Source organism: Hylobates moloch, unplaced genomic scaffold (genome assembly GCF_009828535.3).
Source record: "Hylobates moloch isolate HMO894 unplaced genomic scaffold, HMol_V3 SCAFFOLD_18, whole genome shotgun sequence".
Taxonomy (NCBI): domain Eukaryota; kingdom Metazoa; phylum Chordata; class Mammalia; order Primates; family Hylobatidae; genus Hylobates; species Hylobates moloch.
The window spans coordinates 31,222,269-31,240,759 of NW_026652293.1; the positions used below are offsets into that span (position 1 = coordinate 31,222,269).

An 18,491-nucleotide genomic window follows, 5' to 3' on the forward strand; every position below is an offset into this window, starting at 1 on the left:
ACTTATGGATTAATAAAGATAGTGAACAAAGAAAGGGGACAGAGATTATTCTATGGCAATAAAGTAATTTATATCTGTTTTGCTATAAAATAACTATTTTTCTCTAAATCTAATGTTAATGTCAGCCAAAATCACCTCTATTCATTTATTCAATCATCAAGAGATATTTATAATCTCTTGAGTGTCAGTTTGGTACCAAGCACTTTTCTGGGCACTGGGATACATTATTGAACATGATAAGCTTCTCAGGTGAATGCAGGGAAAGAACTGGGATGTTGGTTTTGACTGATGCAAACTTCTGCCATTTTAGTGTACAACTGAAAGGGCTGCACACTCCTGTGGCTAATTCCACAATGACACGACCTCTTCCAACCCACTGTGAATCCTCTTTGCAAATTTTACATGGGCTTACATGTTAATTTTTGAAACCATCACCCCTTTCTTCTATTCCCTTTCCTCCAAAAAAAAAAAATCCACAAAAACAAAGGGAAAAAAAGCTCTAAAACAAGAAAGTGGAGGGTATATTTCCTCTTCATTATTTTGTCTTTTCATGCCCTTCACATCTGGCCTCTGCCACAACTGGCAGCAGAAATGCTAACCTATCATGAGAAAGGCTTTTCTGGGGGACGTGTGCCCCTGGCAGCAGCGACAGCAGTGGCAGGAAGTACAGGAAACCTCATGAGATGGCCTGTTCTTGAACACTTGCCAGTCTGCTTCTGCAGACTCATGAGGTTAAGAGAAACATGCGAGTTACCGGGGAGGTTATTGGAACAGAGCCCCAGTTCTCGATTGTTTGAGGTTCACTCATAACTGGCAAAATGACCACAGGGCACAACCTCAAGAGTTCTAGCCACAGCCGGTGGCCCTGATGCTGCGTGTTGAGATGCTTCTGATGTTAAGCCCCCAGGAAGTCTTCTGGTTTGAAGCACTCAGGAAGCCCAGCAGTTAATGTTGGCAATGAAGGGCAGTTAAGTGAGGCTGGCTCTGCTAGTGCTGTGACACGTGGGCTCATGGTAAGACACTGTTACTGAAGCCTTGCGAGGTCATGTGAGAGGGGAGGGAGGGATGATAACCCCTCCCTGTTTTTATGGGGCAAGAAGGTGGCTGATTCTGAGGGAAAAGGGAAGAAGTCTGGGTCATAGACCAGAGTTAACCTCCGTGGAAGACTCAGGATGGGGCCCTGTGATTACTGTTTTGCATTTCTGGACAATTTAACTAACTGGTCACACATGAATATAAGCTCTGAGATAAAGACGCTGGGCCCCAGTCACCAAACTTCCAAAAGTTTCATCACTTATTATTTTTATTTTTATTATATTTTTGAGATGGAGTCTCACTCTGTCGCCCAGGCTGAAGTACGATCTTGGCTCACTGCAACCTCCACCTCCTGGGTTCAAGCAATTCTGCTGTCTCAGCCTTCCGAATAGCTGAGATTACAGGCTAATTTTTGTATTTTTAGTAGAGATGGGGTTTCACTATGTTGGCCAGGCTGGCCTTGAACTCCTGACCTCAGGTGATCTACCTGCATTGGCTCAAAGTGCTGGGATTACCGGTGTAATCCCAAAGTGTTGGGATTACAGGCATGAGCCACTATGTCCAATATTCATCACTTTTTTTTAATATTTATTAATTTATTTATTTTGAGACGGTGTCTAGCTCTGTCGCCCAGGCTGGAGTGCAGTGGCGCAATCTCGGCTCACTGCAACTTCCACCTCCCAGGTTCAAGAGATTCCCTGCCTAAGCCTCCCGAGTATCTGGGATTACAGGCGGCCGCCACCATGCCCAGCTAGTTTTTATATTTTTAGTAGAGACAGGGTTTTACTGTGTTGGCCAGGCTGGTCTCAAGCTCCTGACCTCATGATCAGCCTGCCTCAGCCTCCCAAAGTGCTGGGATTACAAGCATGAGCCACTGTGCCCGGCCTTATCACTTATTATTAAGAAATGGAAAGAAAGAGAGGGAAGGAAGAAAGGAAAGAAGAAGGGGAGGAAGGAAGGAGAGGAAGGAAGGAAGGAAGGAAGGAAGGAAGGAAGGAAGGAAGGGAAAAAGAGAGAGAAAGAAAGAAAAGAGAAAGGAAGGAAGAAAGAAAAAGGGAAGGGAAGGAAGGAAGAAAGAAAAAGGGAAGGGGAGGGAAGGGAAGGGGGAAGGAAGGAAAAAGAAAGAAAATTCTTCTGACAAATATTGTTTTCTGAACAGCACGCTCCATTCTGAAAGTGCTGCATTAAAGCCAACCCAGAAGGACTGGACCCAGGCTTTAGCTCCACCCCATGTAAATCCACCCAGGCACATGCCCAGCTACTGCACCCTTTGGTTTTCTGCCACATCTGGTCATCTGATTGCACACCTTGAGAGCTGGACCCCTGGGATGGTTTGGCCCTGCCTTTAGGACACAAAGGCACTAGGCCAGGCACAGCATCTAATGTGCCTAGCAGATGCCTTCTTCCAGCAACGCTGGTAGGTAGCCTAATTTGGAGGAAGAATGGGAGCCCAGCCACTCTATGGCCAAAGACTAGAGATAGGCCCTGGGCCAGTCACCGCTCAGGTCTTGGATTTTGAAAACCCACTCTGCCACTCCTTTCTCCTGGAGGAGAACTCCCCGCTAGGCTGGAAACTTAAAGAGTAGAGCTGGGGATTGTGAGGCTGGGTGAATGACAGCCCTGGAACTGGGCCTGTGAGTCAGGAGACTCAGAGTGGGGCCCAACACTGTTGTGCTCAGTTGAGAATTATCATCTGACTCCTATACTGGGGATGCTGATAAGGCCCTTAACCTGCTGGTGGGAGTGGTGAGAGACTTCCTGGACTGCTGATAATTTGGACAGAGGTATTAAATAATTGAATTATAAAATGCAGTTGATGATATAGATGCTAAAACACTGAATGTGTCTTTTTAAAGCAAGCTCCAATATCATTATTAAGTGGATTATCTTCTCTCTGCTCCCCACCTTACACAGCTGGCTTGGAGATTTGACCCATCTTACACACTCTTTCTCAATCTGCCATCAAGGCCTAGTAGGGAGCATTTCTTTAACAGATACCAATGCAGCTAATACAATTAAAGGTGTATTAGAAAAAAAAAAAAAAACAACGAAAAACAAAAAACTATTTTCTAAAGCCTGGGTGTGACTCATTTATTTAAGATAAGAGGGGGTGCTCAACTTCTGTTGGGTGGGGCTGGAAGATGCAGATTTATATCAGTATGTCTCCTTGGGCAACTACTAAAAATCAGCTGTCTCCACCATCATCAGCACCAAAGACATAAAAACACACGAGAAACTCTGCCACATAGATTGCTTACAGGCTGGCCAGGCAGATAGATTCTTTTGTTTTGTTTTGTTTTGTTTTTGAGGCTGTAGTGCAGTGGCGCGATCTTGGCTCACTGCAACCTCTGCCACCTGGGTTCAAGCGATTCTCCTGCTTCAGCCTCCTGAGTAGCTGGGATTACATGCGTGTGCTACCATGCCTGGCAATTTTTTATTTTTAGTAGAGAGGATGTTTCACCATGTTGGCCAGGCTGGTCTCAAACTCCTGAACTTGTGATCTGCCTGCCTCAGCCTCCCAAAGTGCTGGGATTACAGGCGTGAGCCATCGCGCCCAGCCTAGATTCTAAGCAGTATCTTTAACTAGAGCTATTGTTAAACATTGCTTTTTTGTTTTGCTTGAGATAAAATCCTTTTATAAGTAATACCATAGTCATCAAAAGGCTAGAATAAAAAAGATAAGTCTGCTCACCACGAATATATTTCCAAGCAACATCCAAAGTAACAATCTTTTCTGCAACAATAATGTTGTGATGGTATAATACTTTCACCAGCCTTATCTACTCTGATCCTTATGATGACTCCCATGAGGTAAATTAACCCAGTTTTACCATTCTCACTTTCCAGCGTGGATCAAAACCATGCAATATGCTGATGAAACCTGTGCCTTTAAAAAAAGTAACTCCAGACATGGTACTGGGCTAGAAACTATGATAGAAGCAGAATGCCTGCCCATGTGACACATCAGAACTGCTTTTTTTTTTTTTTTTCTGAGATGGGGGTCTCACTCTATCACCCAGGCTGAAGTGCAGTGGCACAGTCACCACTCACCACAGCCTTGACCTCCTGGGCTAAAGCGATCCTCCCACCTCAGCCTAGCTGGGACTATAGGCACACACAACCATGCCTGGCTAATTTATTATTTTCTTTTAGAGACAGAGTCTCACTATGTTGCCCAGGCTGGTCTCTAGCTCCTGGGCTCAAGGGATCCTCCTGCCTTGGCTTCCCACAGTGTGGGATTACAGGTGTGAGTTACTGCACCTGGTCAGAACTCCTCTTCTTGAACTGGGTCCTGTCATATCCGTCAGTCATAAGGTCAGATGGGTCCAGCAAAGTTCATTATACAATAGAAATGGTATACACTTGGAACTGAGCAAAGCAGGAAGAGAGCACAGCAGAGAGCTCAGACTCCTGGCACCCACCACTGTTACACTGGCACCCATCCCTCTTCTAACACCCATGGCTATATGGGCAATTCTTAACCAACAGCTAAAGGAGGATCAAAAAGCCCAAGCTTGCTTTATGGATGGGTTGGCTTGGTACTCGTGTGCAAGTTGAACGTTGATGACAGCTGCACTTAGTGTCACTCAGGCCTGGCCTTGAAAAAGACAGGGGTAAGAGAAAATCTTCCCAGTGAACAGAGCTTTGAACAATGCACATACCTCTCCACTTTGTCTGGAAAGAGAAGTGGTTTGAGGTTAGAATATATATAAAATTGTGTACTGGAGTATAACTCAGTCAGAGGTTTGGGATTTTATTTTCCAAAAAATGACTCTTGCCCCCTGGGGCAGCTTCCCTTAGCCCCAGGACTGGCCTGTCTCCTCTCTGGGGCCCTTGCTGTACTCAGAGTGCCCCTCATAGGGTTAGGTGGCCCACTCTCTCTTTCTAGGGAGCTGATGGACCACGATGGCCCAGAGTCCATAGCTTATATAGAGAACATGTCACAAATACTTTCTGAAACTCTAGCTCCAGCTCTGGGTTAGGGCCCCTCCTGGCACAGACTTCTGAGAAGCCTGAACAAGGCCCTGTCATTTTCTATACCAGAATTAGCTAAGAACAATACAGATCTAATGCAAACATATTTAGGGGCATGTGGAAAGGAGGTTTAAATTTGCATTTATTTATTCATTTCTAATTTTAATTATTATCTTTTTAGATGGAGACTCACTCTGTTGCCCAGGCTGGAGCACAGTGGTGTGATCTCAGCTCACTGCAGCCTCCTCCTCCCAGGTTCAAGGGATTCTTGTGCCTCAGCCTCCCGAGTAACTGGGATTACAGGTGCCTGCCACCACACCTAGCTAATTTTTGTATTTTTAGTAGAGATGGGGGTTTCACCATGTTGGTGAGTCTGGTCTTGAACTCCTGTCCTCAAGTGATTCATCCACCTTGGCCTCCCAAAGTGCTGGGATTACAGGCATGAGCCACTGTGCCTGGACTAACTTTGCATTTATAACAGTCTGGTTGAGCTTTGCAGGGAGAAGGAGAAGGAGGAGATTTCTCAATTAGCCACTTGATTGGTGATATAACTTAAATATTTCAGATTGCAATTTAGCTCACAGTCAGATTAAGGGAGAATGAAAAACTATGCAGAGATCTTTCAAGAAATTTATTTAACCGACAAGCGCCATTTCTTTATCATGGAAAGACTGGCCTAGGAAAGCCCCGACCCTTTCCTCTTCTGGTTCTGCAGCTGCCTCAACATCACCAAGCTACCAGGAAAGCATAATATAAAAAAGGGCTCATCCTGGAGGATGATGCCCTTGTTGCCATTAATTCTTATAAAATTAAACTGGCAAACAAACGTACAAGAATCATGATCATGATGATAGTAGTAATATTTAAAGTAATACTATAAGGTAAAATTGTTATCTGTGGTTTTCAGCCTTTACTTTATATAAGAAACACTTGGGGATTCAGTGCGATGCCCAAATCCAAGTGCGACAAGAAAGTCTCCTTAACCAAAACTGCCAACAAAGGCTTGGAATTGAAACAAAACCTGATAGAAGAGCTTCGAAAATGTGTGGACACCTACAAGTAACTTTTCATCTTCTCTGTGGCCAACATGAGGAACAGCAAGCTGAAGGACATCCGGAACGCCTGGAAGCACAGCCGGATGTTCTTTGGCAAAAACAAGGTGATGATGGTGGCCTTGGGTCGGAGCCCATCTGATGAATACAAAGACAACCTGCACCAGGTCAGCAAAAGGTTGAGGGGTGAAGTGGGTCTCCTGTTCACCAACCGCACAAAGGAGGAGGTGAATGAGTGGTTCACGAATACACAGAAATGGACTACACCCGAGCTGGTAACACAGCAGCTTTCACTGTGAGCCTGGACCCAGGACCCCTGGAGCAGTTCCCCCACTCCATGGAGCCACAGCTCAGGCAGCTGGGCCTGCCCACTGCCCTCAAGAGAGGTGTGGTGACTCTGCTGTCTGACTACGAGGTATGCAAGGAGGGCGATGTGCTGACCCCAGAGCAGGCTCACGTCCTGAAGCTTTTTGGGTATGAGATGGCTGAATTCAAGGTGACCATCAAATACATGTGGGATTCACAGTCAGGAAGGTTCCAGCAGATGGGAGACGACTTGCCAGAGAGCGCATCCAAGTCCACAGAAGACTCAGAAGACGATGACTGAAAGGGACTCAGGATTGAAGGTCTCCTGGAACCTTCTGGGTCTCACTGGACCATCAGGACTGCTGCCGCCCCTCTGGAGAGAGCAGCTTTTTATTTGTCTGTAGACAGGGAACGTGATGGGCACTGACCTCCTGTAAAGAATAAAACTCTGGGCCGGGTGCGGTGGCTCACGCCTGGAATCCCAGCACTTTGGGAGGCCGAGGCGGGCAGATCATAAGGTCAGGAGATTAAGACCATCCTGGCTAACACGGTGAAACCCCATCTCTACTAAAAATAGAAAAAAAAAAAAAAACTAAAAAAAAAAAAAAAAAAGAAACACCTGGGGAGATTTAAAAGGCACAAACACCTGGCCTCTATTCCCTGCGATTCAGATTCAATTGCTGTTGAGAGAGGAGCTAGGCATCTATGTTTTGTTTTTTGATTGATAAATAATAGTGTTAGCAGCAGATCCATACAGATCTGCAGCAACCTCAATTCCTTTTTTTTTTTGAGATGGAGTCTCACTCTGTTGCCCAGGCTGGAGTGCAGTGGCGCTATCTCAGCTCACTTCAACCTCCACCTCCCAGGTTCAAGCAATTCCCTGCCTCAGCCTCCTGAGTAGCTGGGATTACAGGCACCCGCCATCACGCCCAGCTAATTTTTGTATTTTTAGTAGAGACAGGGTTTCACCATCTTGGCCAGGCTAGTCTTGAACTCCTGACCTCGTGATCCACCCACCTCCGCTTCCCAAAGTGCTGGGATTACAGGTGTGAGCCACTGCGCCTGGCCAGCAACCTCAGTTCTTGCCTCCTCAGAAAAAAGAATTCAACCCAGGGGCATAAGGCAGAAGGAGAGACCCAGGCAAGTTATACAGCAGGAGTGAAAGTTTATCAAAAAGTTTTAGAGCAGGAATGAAGAAAATATAGTACACTTGGAAGAGGGCCAAGTGGGTGACTTGAGAGATCAAGTGCGCAGTTTGACCTTCAACTTGGTGTTTGTATGTTGGCAGGCTTTCTGGGTTGTGTTACATCTCTTCTGATTCTTCCCTTGGGGTGGGCTGTCCGCATGTGCAGTGGCCTGCTAGCACTTGGGAGGGGCCACATGCACAGTGTGTTTATTGGAGTTGTGCACATGCTCACTCAAGGCTCTCTTCCCTTACCAGTTGGGTGTCCTAGAAGGTCATATACCAGTTAAACTCTGCCATTTTGCCCCTGAGTGTGCATGCTTGAGCCCACTCGCCCACCTCCTGAGATCTTATCAGGAAGCTGCTGCTCACCAGTTTCAGGTGTTTTCTATCTATTGGGAGACACTGGCTGCAACCAATTATTATTGGTTTAGCCACCACCTGACCATCACCTGATGGTCACCTGACATTCCTGGTGCAGGGGGAAGTGAGGGGGCACCTTGTCCTGCCCTTCTCATGTCTGCCTAACTACCTGCTGCTATAACAATAGTTGAATAGTTGTACATGTAATTTTAGGGACCATGTGATATTCTGATACCTGTACACAATGTGTAATGAGCAAATCAGGGTATTTGGGATATCTATCACCTCAAATGGTTATCTCTTCTTTGGGTTGGGACCATTATAATTCTTCTATTTTGAAATATGTAATAAATTATAGTTAACTATAATCTCTCTACTGTACTATCAAGTACCAGAAGTTATTCCTCATAATTGTATATTTGTACCCCTTAACCATCTTCTCTTTATTTCCCCTCTCTGCTTTCCTTTCCAGCCTCTGGTAACCATGATTCTACTTTCTACCTCTATCAGATCCACTTTTTTAGCCCTTAAATATGAATGAAAATATGCAATATTTGTTTTTCTGTGCCTGGCTTATTTTGCATAACATAATGACTTCCAGTTCCATCTGTGTTGCTGCAAGTGACAGGATTTCATTCTTTTTTATGGCCGAATAATATTTCATTGTGTATATATGCCATATTTTCTTTATCCATTTATCCATTGATGGATGCAGGTTGATTCCATATCTTGGCTCTTGTGAATAGTGCTGCAGTAAATATGGGAGTGCACATATGGCTTTGATATACTGATTTCCATTCTTTTGGTTATATACCCAGCAGTGGGATTCCTGAATCATATGGTATTTCTATTTTTAGTTTTTTGAGAAATCTCCATACTGTTTTCTATATGGCTGTATTACCACACATTCCCACCAACAGCGTACAAGCATTCCTCTTTCTCCACATCCTTACCAGCATTTGTCACTGTTTATTTTCTTTATTTTTTAACTTTTCTTTATTTATTAATATTAATTATTTTTTGACAGCTCTCACTCTGTAGCCCAGGATGGAGTGCAGTGGCATGAACATGGCTCACTGCATCCTTGACCTCCCAGGCTCAAGCCATTCTCCTGCCTCAGCCACCTGAGTATCTGGGAATACAGGCACACACCACCATGTCCTGCTAAGTTTTTGTAGAAACAGTGTTTGGTCATATTGCCCAGGGTGGTCTTGAACTCCTTGACTCAAGTGATCCACCCACCTCGGCCTCCCAAAGTGTTGGGATTACAGGCGTGAGCCACCATACCTGGAATATTTTATTCTTTTAGAGACAGGGTCTACCTCTGTTGCAAGGCTGGAGTGTATTAATGCAATCAGAGCTGACTGCAGCTGCAAACTCCTGGCCTAAAGTGATCCTCCTGCCTTGACCTCCCAAAGCACTGGGATTAGAGATGTGAGATACCATGCCAGGCCTATTTTTTGTCTTTTTGATAATAGCCATTCTAACTGGAATGAAATTATATCTCATTGTAGTTTTGACTTGCATTTCCCTATGATTGATGTTGGGCATTTTTAAATATACCTGTTGACCATTTGTATATCTTCTTTTGAGAAATGTCTATTCAGGTCTTTGCCTATTCTCAAATTGGATTATTTGTCTTTTGCTATAGAGTTGTTTGAGTTCCGTCTATATTCTGGTTACAAATCCCTTGTCGGATGGATAGTTTACAAATATTTTTCTCCCATTCTGTAGGTTGTCTTTTTGCTTTGTTGATTGTTTCCATTGTTGTGCAGAAGCTTTTTAGCTTGATGTAATCTCCTTTGTCTATTTTTGCTTTTATTGCCTGTGCTTCTGAGGCCTTATGCAGATAAATCTTCGCTCAAACCGATGTCCTGTACCATCTCCCCAATGTTTTTCTTTTAGTTGTTTTATAGTTTAAGGTCTTACACTTAAGTCTTTAATCCATTTTGAGTTTATTTTTGTATATGGTAAAAATGAGGATCTAGTTTCATTCTTCTGCATATGGATATCCAGTTTTCCCAGAACCATTTTTTAATGAGGCCATTCTTTCTCCAATGTTCTTGGGGTTTTTGTCAAAAATGAGTTGGCTGTAAGTGCATGGATTTATTTCTGGGTTCCCTATTCTGTTCCATTGGTCTATGTGTCTGTTTTTATGCCAGGACCATGCTGTTCTGGTTACTATAAGGTATCTGTCTTTTTAAAAAGCCCACAGAAAATTTAATGTGCAGTCTAGGTGGGAAACCACTGAACCAGACCTTTACCTATTACTAGGTGATTCCTGTCCCCATAGAAGAAAATACACTTGTTGTGACTGGGGATGAGGTGGCAGGCATCAGAAAGAGGCTCTACAGAAACCAGGTAAATGAAGGCATATTTTCAATGACACCCCGTGAGTTTCTATATTCAACAAAGATCCTGTGAACCTTTCAACACACGCTATTGTACAAAATCCAATTTCAAGCATGAATGCCAAATTGTTTATTAATAGACTGTAAAAGTAAGGATATTGTTTTAAAAATTTGAGTTTCTTAAATGGGCAAGAAAATTTCCTATTAGAGCTTTGTTCTGTTTCTTACATCAATGGGTTATTTAACTGAAATTCTTTTTTATCCTTAAAACAGAGATAATGATTATTTTAATAACTTGAAAGGTAGTTGTGAGACCAAATTAGACAAAAGCACTTTTCAAAGAGCTAAACATTTATATATAGCACTATTATTATTTACTATTATTTCATTACATTTTCATTCCACATATCACTTGACTCAGTGGGCCTTAGTCTTGTTTTTCAAAAGGAGAATTTGGGAAATTACTCTGGTTATTATAATCTATCTTCTTAATGTCCTTATTTTTATTTTGGTTAGCATCGTTAGTAGCAAAAAACTAGCAGAAGTGCTAAATAGGTGACCCCCACCAAGTGACTCAAAAAGGCAAAGTATTATAAAGGGTTCTTCTCTCCTAGGTTATTTAATAGTAGTTTTTCTGACCCTATCTCTACTCTCATACTATAAAAATACTCATTTGAAGGCCCAAGGAAAAGCCAGTGATTTTAGTACACGTGATCACCACAACAGAGCTGTCTACAGAGGGCTGTTGTCAGCACAGAGTGAGAAGGTGAATACGAAAACACTTGGTAAACTATGAGGTGCTGGACATGGCGGCAATGATGGTGGTGGTGATGATGGAGATGATGGTGTTAATGACAGTGACACACACCAGTTTGCTAATCCTGCATAAATATGTAGGAACATGAACTACTGGTCCCCGCTAGACTAATAGGTGTACCAAGGAGATAGGACAGCCTCAGTAAAAAGGATAAATCCTGTGGACTGAAGCCAAGGACTGACCGGCTATGACAATGATAGTTCTAGGTCTCCACCCCATCCCTCTCCAATCTAGGAAATGCCAAACAACTTCTATAGCAGTCTTCATTGGGTTTTCTTCTGCATGTTACTATTTTTTTTTTTTGAGTTGGAGTCTTGCTCTGTCACCAGGCTGGAGGGCAGTGGTGCGATCTTGGTTCATTGCAACCTCCGCCTCCCAGGTTCTAGCAATTCTCCTGCCTCAGCCTCCCTAGTAGCTGAGATTACAGGCATGTGCCACATGCCCAGCTAATTTTTTGTATTTTTAGTAGAGACAGGGTTTCACCATGTTGGCCAGGACGGTCTTGATCTCCTGACCTAGTGATCCTCCCACCTCGGCCTCCCAAAGTTTTGGGATTACAGGTGTGAGCCACCGCAACTGGCCTGCATGTTTCTTCTTAGCTAATTCACTTGAAGCTTCATTATACATGTCTCTTGCTTAACTAAGCTCCTCCTCTCACACCATCTGGGCAGGTTCCACCCTGGAGACCTTAGGATGGGACGCAAACATTGTCAAAGGGCGGAGTGCAGGAAGGCAGGGGCGGCAGCGAAGGTCTGTTTATTGATCCTCTGGAAAGGTTCATGAATTACTTGTTCTTACCACTGACTGACTGCTCATTCTCTCACAGCTAAGTGCTCATAAAAGAGCCGCACTTTTGAGAGGAAATCTGTGGGCTAAGACTAAAAGCCAGGATGCTTGTTCTGAGTCAGAAACTAACTTTCAATGTGACTGCAAGAAAGTTAGTCTTAGGTTTCTCGCTTGGTAAATGGGAATAACAGTACCTAGCTTTCAGAAGTTATAACCTAGAAGTTCATAGGTTGAAATTTTGTTTACAGTTGTATTTTAAGATTTTAAAAAAAATGCTTTATGCAGCACATATATTCAGACAGTCCTCATCATTCACTCCCTGTTGTTTTCCCAAAGTATTATCTAACTCAAAGCTTTAGTGAGGGGATACCTTGAGGTAATAAATGGAATGCCCAGGGGTTAATTCATTCCTTTAGCAAACATTTCACTGCTTACTAAATCCTGGAACCTAACCCAGGAAGGCCCTGGGGTTGCGGGGAGGAATGAAATGCCATGGCCACCCTGGGGGAGTTTCCAGTTTTGTGGGGAAGACAGACACAGAAAAGCACTGGAAATAGCAAACTTACACAGGAACAGAAAACCAAACACCTCATGTTCTCACTAATAAGTGGGAGCTAAATGATAAGAATTCATGAGCACAAAGAGGGGAACAACAGACACTGGGGTCTACTAGAGGGTGGAGGGTAGGAGGAGGCAGAGGAGCGGAAAAGATAACTATTGGGTACAGGGTTTAATACTGGGTGATGAAATAACCTGTACAACAAACCCCCATGCCATGATTTAGTTATATAACAAACCTTCACATGTACCCCCGAACCTAAAATAAAATTTAAGAAATAAAGTACATGCAGTTACCCCAAGTGCTCAGAGCAGGCAGCTGCAATTCCATTTTGGTTTGAAGATTTAAACCAAATCATTTTGGTTTGAAGATTTAAACCATAGAGGAACAGGAGTGGGAAAAATAGAAAAAAATTGGGTTACAAACTAAACCAATGTGAAAGATTTATTAACCTTCCAAAGAAGTTCACTTGTATTTTTTTTTTTTTTTTTGCAAATATAAGAAGTATCATTATCTCTTTTTTAAATATGGGAAAAGATGGTACTAAAATGATGTGAACTATATATAGGTCAAGACAAAGAAAATCTTGGCGGCCTAACTCCTAGCGAATGCTCTTTACATTAAACAGTGCTCCTCAATTCTTGTACCTGCCTAAAAGCTGCCTTAACTTCTTCACCTCTTCTCTCTTTCACATTTGTATATCACCCTTCTCCAGGAACTTTTTTTTTTTTTTTTTTTTTGAGACAGAGTCTTGCTCTGTTACCCAGGCTGGAGTGTAGTGGCATGTTCATGACTCACTGCAGCCTCAAATTCCTGAGCTCAAGTGATCCTCCCACCTCAGCCTCTTGGGTAGCTGGAACTACCGGTGCGTGCCTCTATGTTCAGCTAATTTGTTTTTGTTGTTTTGTAGAGATGGGGTCTCACTATGTTGCCCAGGCTGGTCTCAAGTTGTCTCAACTCCTGGCTCAAGTGATCCTCCCACCTCGGCCTCCCGAAGTTTTGGGATTATAGGTATGAGCTGCTATGCCCAGCTTCCTCTCTTTTTTTTCCCCATGCAGATGTGGCCCAAGTTCTGCCTTCTTTCTCCCAACTCTATCACCTTCCTTTGACTCTCTCTGGGTATTCCTTTCAGGCTAAGCAGGTGGCTGGCTGTGAAGTCAGGGAAAACAGTCACTCTCTCTAGCATCACAGCTTGTGGGGCCTATGGTCATCCCACGCTGATCTTATCTCTGAGGATTCTTCTGAGAAGTCCCATAGCTTCAGTAGCAGGTTTGAATGACTCAGGGGATGATTCTTTTGTTTCTTTAGGTCTCAGTGGCTCCTCTCTCAAAAGAACTTACCTTGGGTGGAGAAAGCAGAATCATCTCTACCTCGAGTGACCATTCCTGACTCTAGAGGGGACTTGATGTCATTCCTTCTTCTTCCTTTTTTTTTTTGTCAGAGTCTTGCTCTGTTGCCCAGGCTGGAGTGCAATGGCGCGATCTCGGCTCACTGCAACATATGCCTCCTGGGTTCAAGCAATTCTTGTGCCTCAGCCTCCAGAGTAGCTGGGATTACAAGTGTGTGCCACCATGCCCAGCTAATTTTTGTATTTTTAGTACAGACAGGGTTTCACCATGTTGGCCAGGCTGGTCTCAAACTCCTGACCTCAAGTGATTCTCCCTCCTCAGCCTCCCAAACTGTTGGGATTACAGGCGTGAGCCACCATGCCCGGCCTCATTCCTGCTTCTCGAGGGAGACTTTCAATATACTCTGCACAAGCTTCCCATCCTATTTGCATATCACTTCTGAAAATTAGCTCCTAAAAGAAGCCAGCCAGTCATGTTGCATGGTGGTTTTTCTGCGTGGTCTAGCGTGCCAAGTAGCAAGCTATACCTGCAGGCCAAATCTGGCCCACTGCCTGTTATGATGCAACCCATGAGCTTTGAATGGTTTTTACCTTTTGAAATGGTTGAAAATAATCAAAACAACTATAGTATTTAATGATGTAAAAATTATATAAATTCAAATTTCAGCATTCCTAAAGTTTTGAATGTCATCAATAAAAGTTTGTAGAAATTTGTTTTCTCCCTTGCTATATAAGTATTTAAAGAATCTCTTTGAGTTTGTTTCTTTTTTTTTTGTGATGGAGTTTCACTCTTGTTGCCCAGGCTAGAGTGCAATGGCATGATCTCGGCTCACCACAACCTCCACCTCCTGGGTTCAAGCGATTTTCCTGCCTCAGCCTTCCGAGTAGCTGGGATTATAGGCATGTGCCACCATGCATGTATTTTTAGTAGAAATAGGGTTTCTCCATGTTGGTCAGGCTGGTCTCGAACTCCCGATCTCAGGTGATGTGCTCACTTCGACCTCCCAAAGTGCTGGAATTACAGGCGTGAGCTACCACACCTGGCCTTGATTTTGTTTCTTAGCCTTTAAGGCCTAAAATATTTATTATCTGATTCTTTTTTCTTTTTTTTTTTTTTTTTTTGAGATGGAGTCTCGCTGTGTCTCGCCCAGGCTGGAGTGCAGTGGTGCGATCTCAGCTCATTGCAGCCTCTGCTTCCCGGGTTCAAGCGATTCTCCTGTCTCAGCCTCCAGAGTGGCTGGGACTACAGGCATGTGCCACCACAGCTGGCTAATTTTGTATTTTTATAAAAATACTAGAGAAGAGGTTTCACCATGTTGGCCAGGCTGGTCTCGAACTCCTGACCTCAGGTGATCCACCTACCTTGGCCTCCCAAAGTGCTGGGATTACAGGCCTGAGCCACCGTGCCCAGCTATTATCTGACTCTTTATAGAAAATGTTTGTCAGCTCTGTCCTTTTTCCATTTCCTTCTCATTCCTCTTTTTCCAAGAAGGAGTTGAGCTTCAGTGGAAGAAGTTTGTAAAACCTGCCTGAATGCCCTAAAAACCCCCCATTTTCTTCATGTGCTCCTAACTGCAAAATGTCTTTCTTTAGAAGGCTGAATCAGATGTGAAGGCTCTCTTCAACACTCTAGACCAGTGCTGCCCAATGGAACGTTGTGCAGTGATGGGAATGTTCTAGAATTGCTGCTGTTCAGTATGGTAGCCACTAGCCACATGAAGGTATTGTGCATTTGAAAGGTGGCCAGTGTGACTGAGGAACTGAATTTTCAATTTCATTTAATTTTAATTAACTTAAATAGCCACATCTGTCTAGAAGCTAGTTTATTACACAATATTACTTGTTCAGAGAACCTGAACAAGTGTCAGACTAATTCAAGAGGGAAGTAAGAGAAATTTTGGTGGTCAGCAATCTGAGTTTCTACAGAGAACCCTGATTTTTATACTGACTAGTTTTTAAGTTCGATTTGCTTATTTTGATTCTAATCAGCTTAGCAAACATTTATTGAGTACCTACTATGTTCCAGACATTTGTTCAACATTTACATATTAATTGTAGCATAGGATCCTGATGTCAAGAGCTCTGAGTCTAGAAGTGAGAAAACAAATTAGGCACTATTCCCCAAAGCAGGAGTAGTGTTTCCTCAAGTGCCACAGCTTTTCTTGTTCTTCTCTTTTTTGATTTTTTTTTAGAAATGGGGTCTTTATCTCATGCTCAGGCTGGAGCACAGTGGCTCCTTCTAGGCTCACTGCATGCAATCTCAACGTCTGGGGCTCAAGCTGTCCTCCCACTCAGGCTCCCAAGAAGCTGGGACCACAGGTGCGTACAACCACACCTGGCTAATTTTGTTTATGTTTTGTAGAGACAAGATTTCACTATGTTGTCCAGACTGGCCTCAAACTCCTGGGCTCAAGCAATGTTCCTGCCTTGGCCTTCCAAACTGCTGGGATTATAGGCACAAACCACTGCACCCAGCCAAGTCTCACAACTTTCTTAGTGGCTGTACTGTCTCTTCATAATGGTGGTCTTACCCCTTGCTTGAACCTTCACTTTCTCAATTCTGGAACCTTCTACATTGCTCAGTGCTTCTTCCACATCTTGTAAATTCCTTATTCTTGGTGTTGGAAACTTCTTCCTCTAACAGTGTAGATTTTTCTTCAGAGAACCACTCCACCTGCCTGTTACTGGCTGATACATCTCTGACCAAAACAACTGTATACAGGACTAAACCTCAGTTCTTCAGGGGCAGGGTAGGAAGTCAGAGGTAAGAGATCCATAAATCTGTACTCCCCCCAAGCCACAAGCTGTCTCTTTGGATTAGCACAGAGTAGCAAATGGCCATGGGGCATGTCCGTTGGGTCACCTGAGTCTTGTGGAACTGGATTAGTGACATAACTGTGTTAGGCCCTGCTGCAGACAGTGGCTCTTTCTGGAAGGACATGAGGTGGTGTGAGAAGTCACACAACTCATTGTGAGACCACAGGGGCAGATAACACCTCATCTGCCTTCATCACAACGCTTGAACCTTAATCCTTTGATGATAGCTTTGCCACATAATTTTTTTAAATCTCTGGACATTTTTCCAAACTGTTAAATTTCCTTTTGCTGACTTCATCTCATCCTGTGTGCTCCAGGTACTGGTGTCTGGTAATTCTATTATAGCAAACTTTCTCTTGAGGGTTTTGGGGAAAAGAATGATACATTCTTCATATCGACTCTATTTATAGGGAGATAGGGCAGGAGTCCAGGAGTGCAAATGGATAGATAGTCACAAAAGAATGCTTTGCCTTTGAGCAGATCCCAGAGTGTCATGGGCATCCGGTAGGGGATGGAGCTTGACCAGAAGCCTGGTAAAGACTTATCCCCTCCCTAACCCCTACCCAGGGCCACTGCAGAGTGAAATTCTGGCCCATGGTCTGTCTCCCATGTGGTCAGCATGGCCTCTGTGGCAGACTGCTCTGGCTTTGCAGGTGCAAGATTTCCTGTGAGGCTGTGCTGGAGAGCATCACCAGAAACAATTAAAAACACCCTCAGCCTATTGTCATGGTCACTTGTGAAGCCAAATGGAGAAGGAATGTGAGGGGGTAAAGTTTGGAGGGGGGCAGGGAGTAAGTGGGAAAGAAATAGTATGAAAGGTGTCATCTGGGTGAGTTTGGGCCCATTCACAAGAATGCAGCAAAGTGCAGACAGGTGGGGGTGTCTGCATGAACCTGAAATGGGCTCAGATGACTGTTAATTTATTCTATGTCAGAATTTCCCCATCCAATCAGTGACCTTCCAAAGGAAAAGGCTATACTTTTGTTCAGTGTATTTTCAATGTATTGTATATGTGTTTTTAAAGCTAAATGTGTGTGTGTATTTTTAAAATCAATTTTTAAATGTAATATGAATCTTTGCTAAGTTCATATCCTGAGTGCTCCAGGGTAGAATAAATTTACTAGGTTTTTATTAGTACAGTAATAAGGGTGAATAGCTGAAAATTAATGCTTGAGGTTTGGAAGGTTGTATCCTCTCCTGAGTTTCTGGAACATGCTATTACAAGATTATTACAACCATTACCTTGGTTCCAGCTTCCTAAGAGCCAATGGTTGAAGAACTTGGGCTCTTTCACCTTGGACAGGCTAAGGGATGACTGAATTTCATGAAGAAATATAAACAACAATAACACACGGCTTCAGATTTGCTCAGGCCAAATCAAGAATAAATAAGCTGAAATAGCAGCAGAGAGAATTTTGATTAAAACAAAAGAAAACAAAACTCACAGACACATGCATTGTGTCTTTTACTGCTCCAGTCCTGGCAGACTCTGTGGGTGAATCCAGTTTTTTGAGAGGGACAAAAATCTGTGAAGATATGAGCAGAGGCATGTAAGCAGACTGAATGCCCAAGATCCAGCTGATGCTGTTTCTAGGAGGCTCCTCCTTTCCCTTTCTGACCTTACCTAGCCAGAGTTGAAGCTGCACCTTCTTAAAGTAAATACCAGCAAAGCTCCATCTAACAGGGGCTTCCCAAAAGAGTACCCTGGACAGAATACCCCGGCCCATAGCCCAAGTTCCATTTGACTTAAGGCATCCTGGACTTCCCTCAGAGTAGTAGTGCTTAGAAGACACTTTCTCCCCATAGACAACAGAAGTCCTCAATGCCCTACAAACATGTGAAGAATGTCAGGAGTCCATCATGTGTCATGGGCTGAGCCTCCAGAGAACTAACTTCTAC

General features: G+C 43.6%; 1 long non-coding RNA gene and 1 pseudogene across 1 annotated transcript in view; both read left to right on the forward strand.

Moving 5' to 3' along the window:
* Nucleotides 1-18,491, forward strand: part of LOC116457695 (uncharacterized) — a 100,710-nt gene that overhangs the window by 54,873 nt on the left and 27,346 nt on the right. The gene's annotated exons all lie outside the window — the stretch shown is intronic.
* LOC116457694 (mRNA turnover protein 4 homolog) lies at nt 5,957-6,669 on the forward strand (annotated as a pseudogene).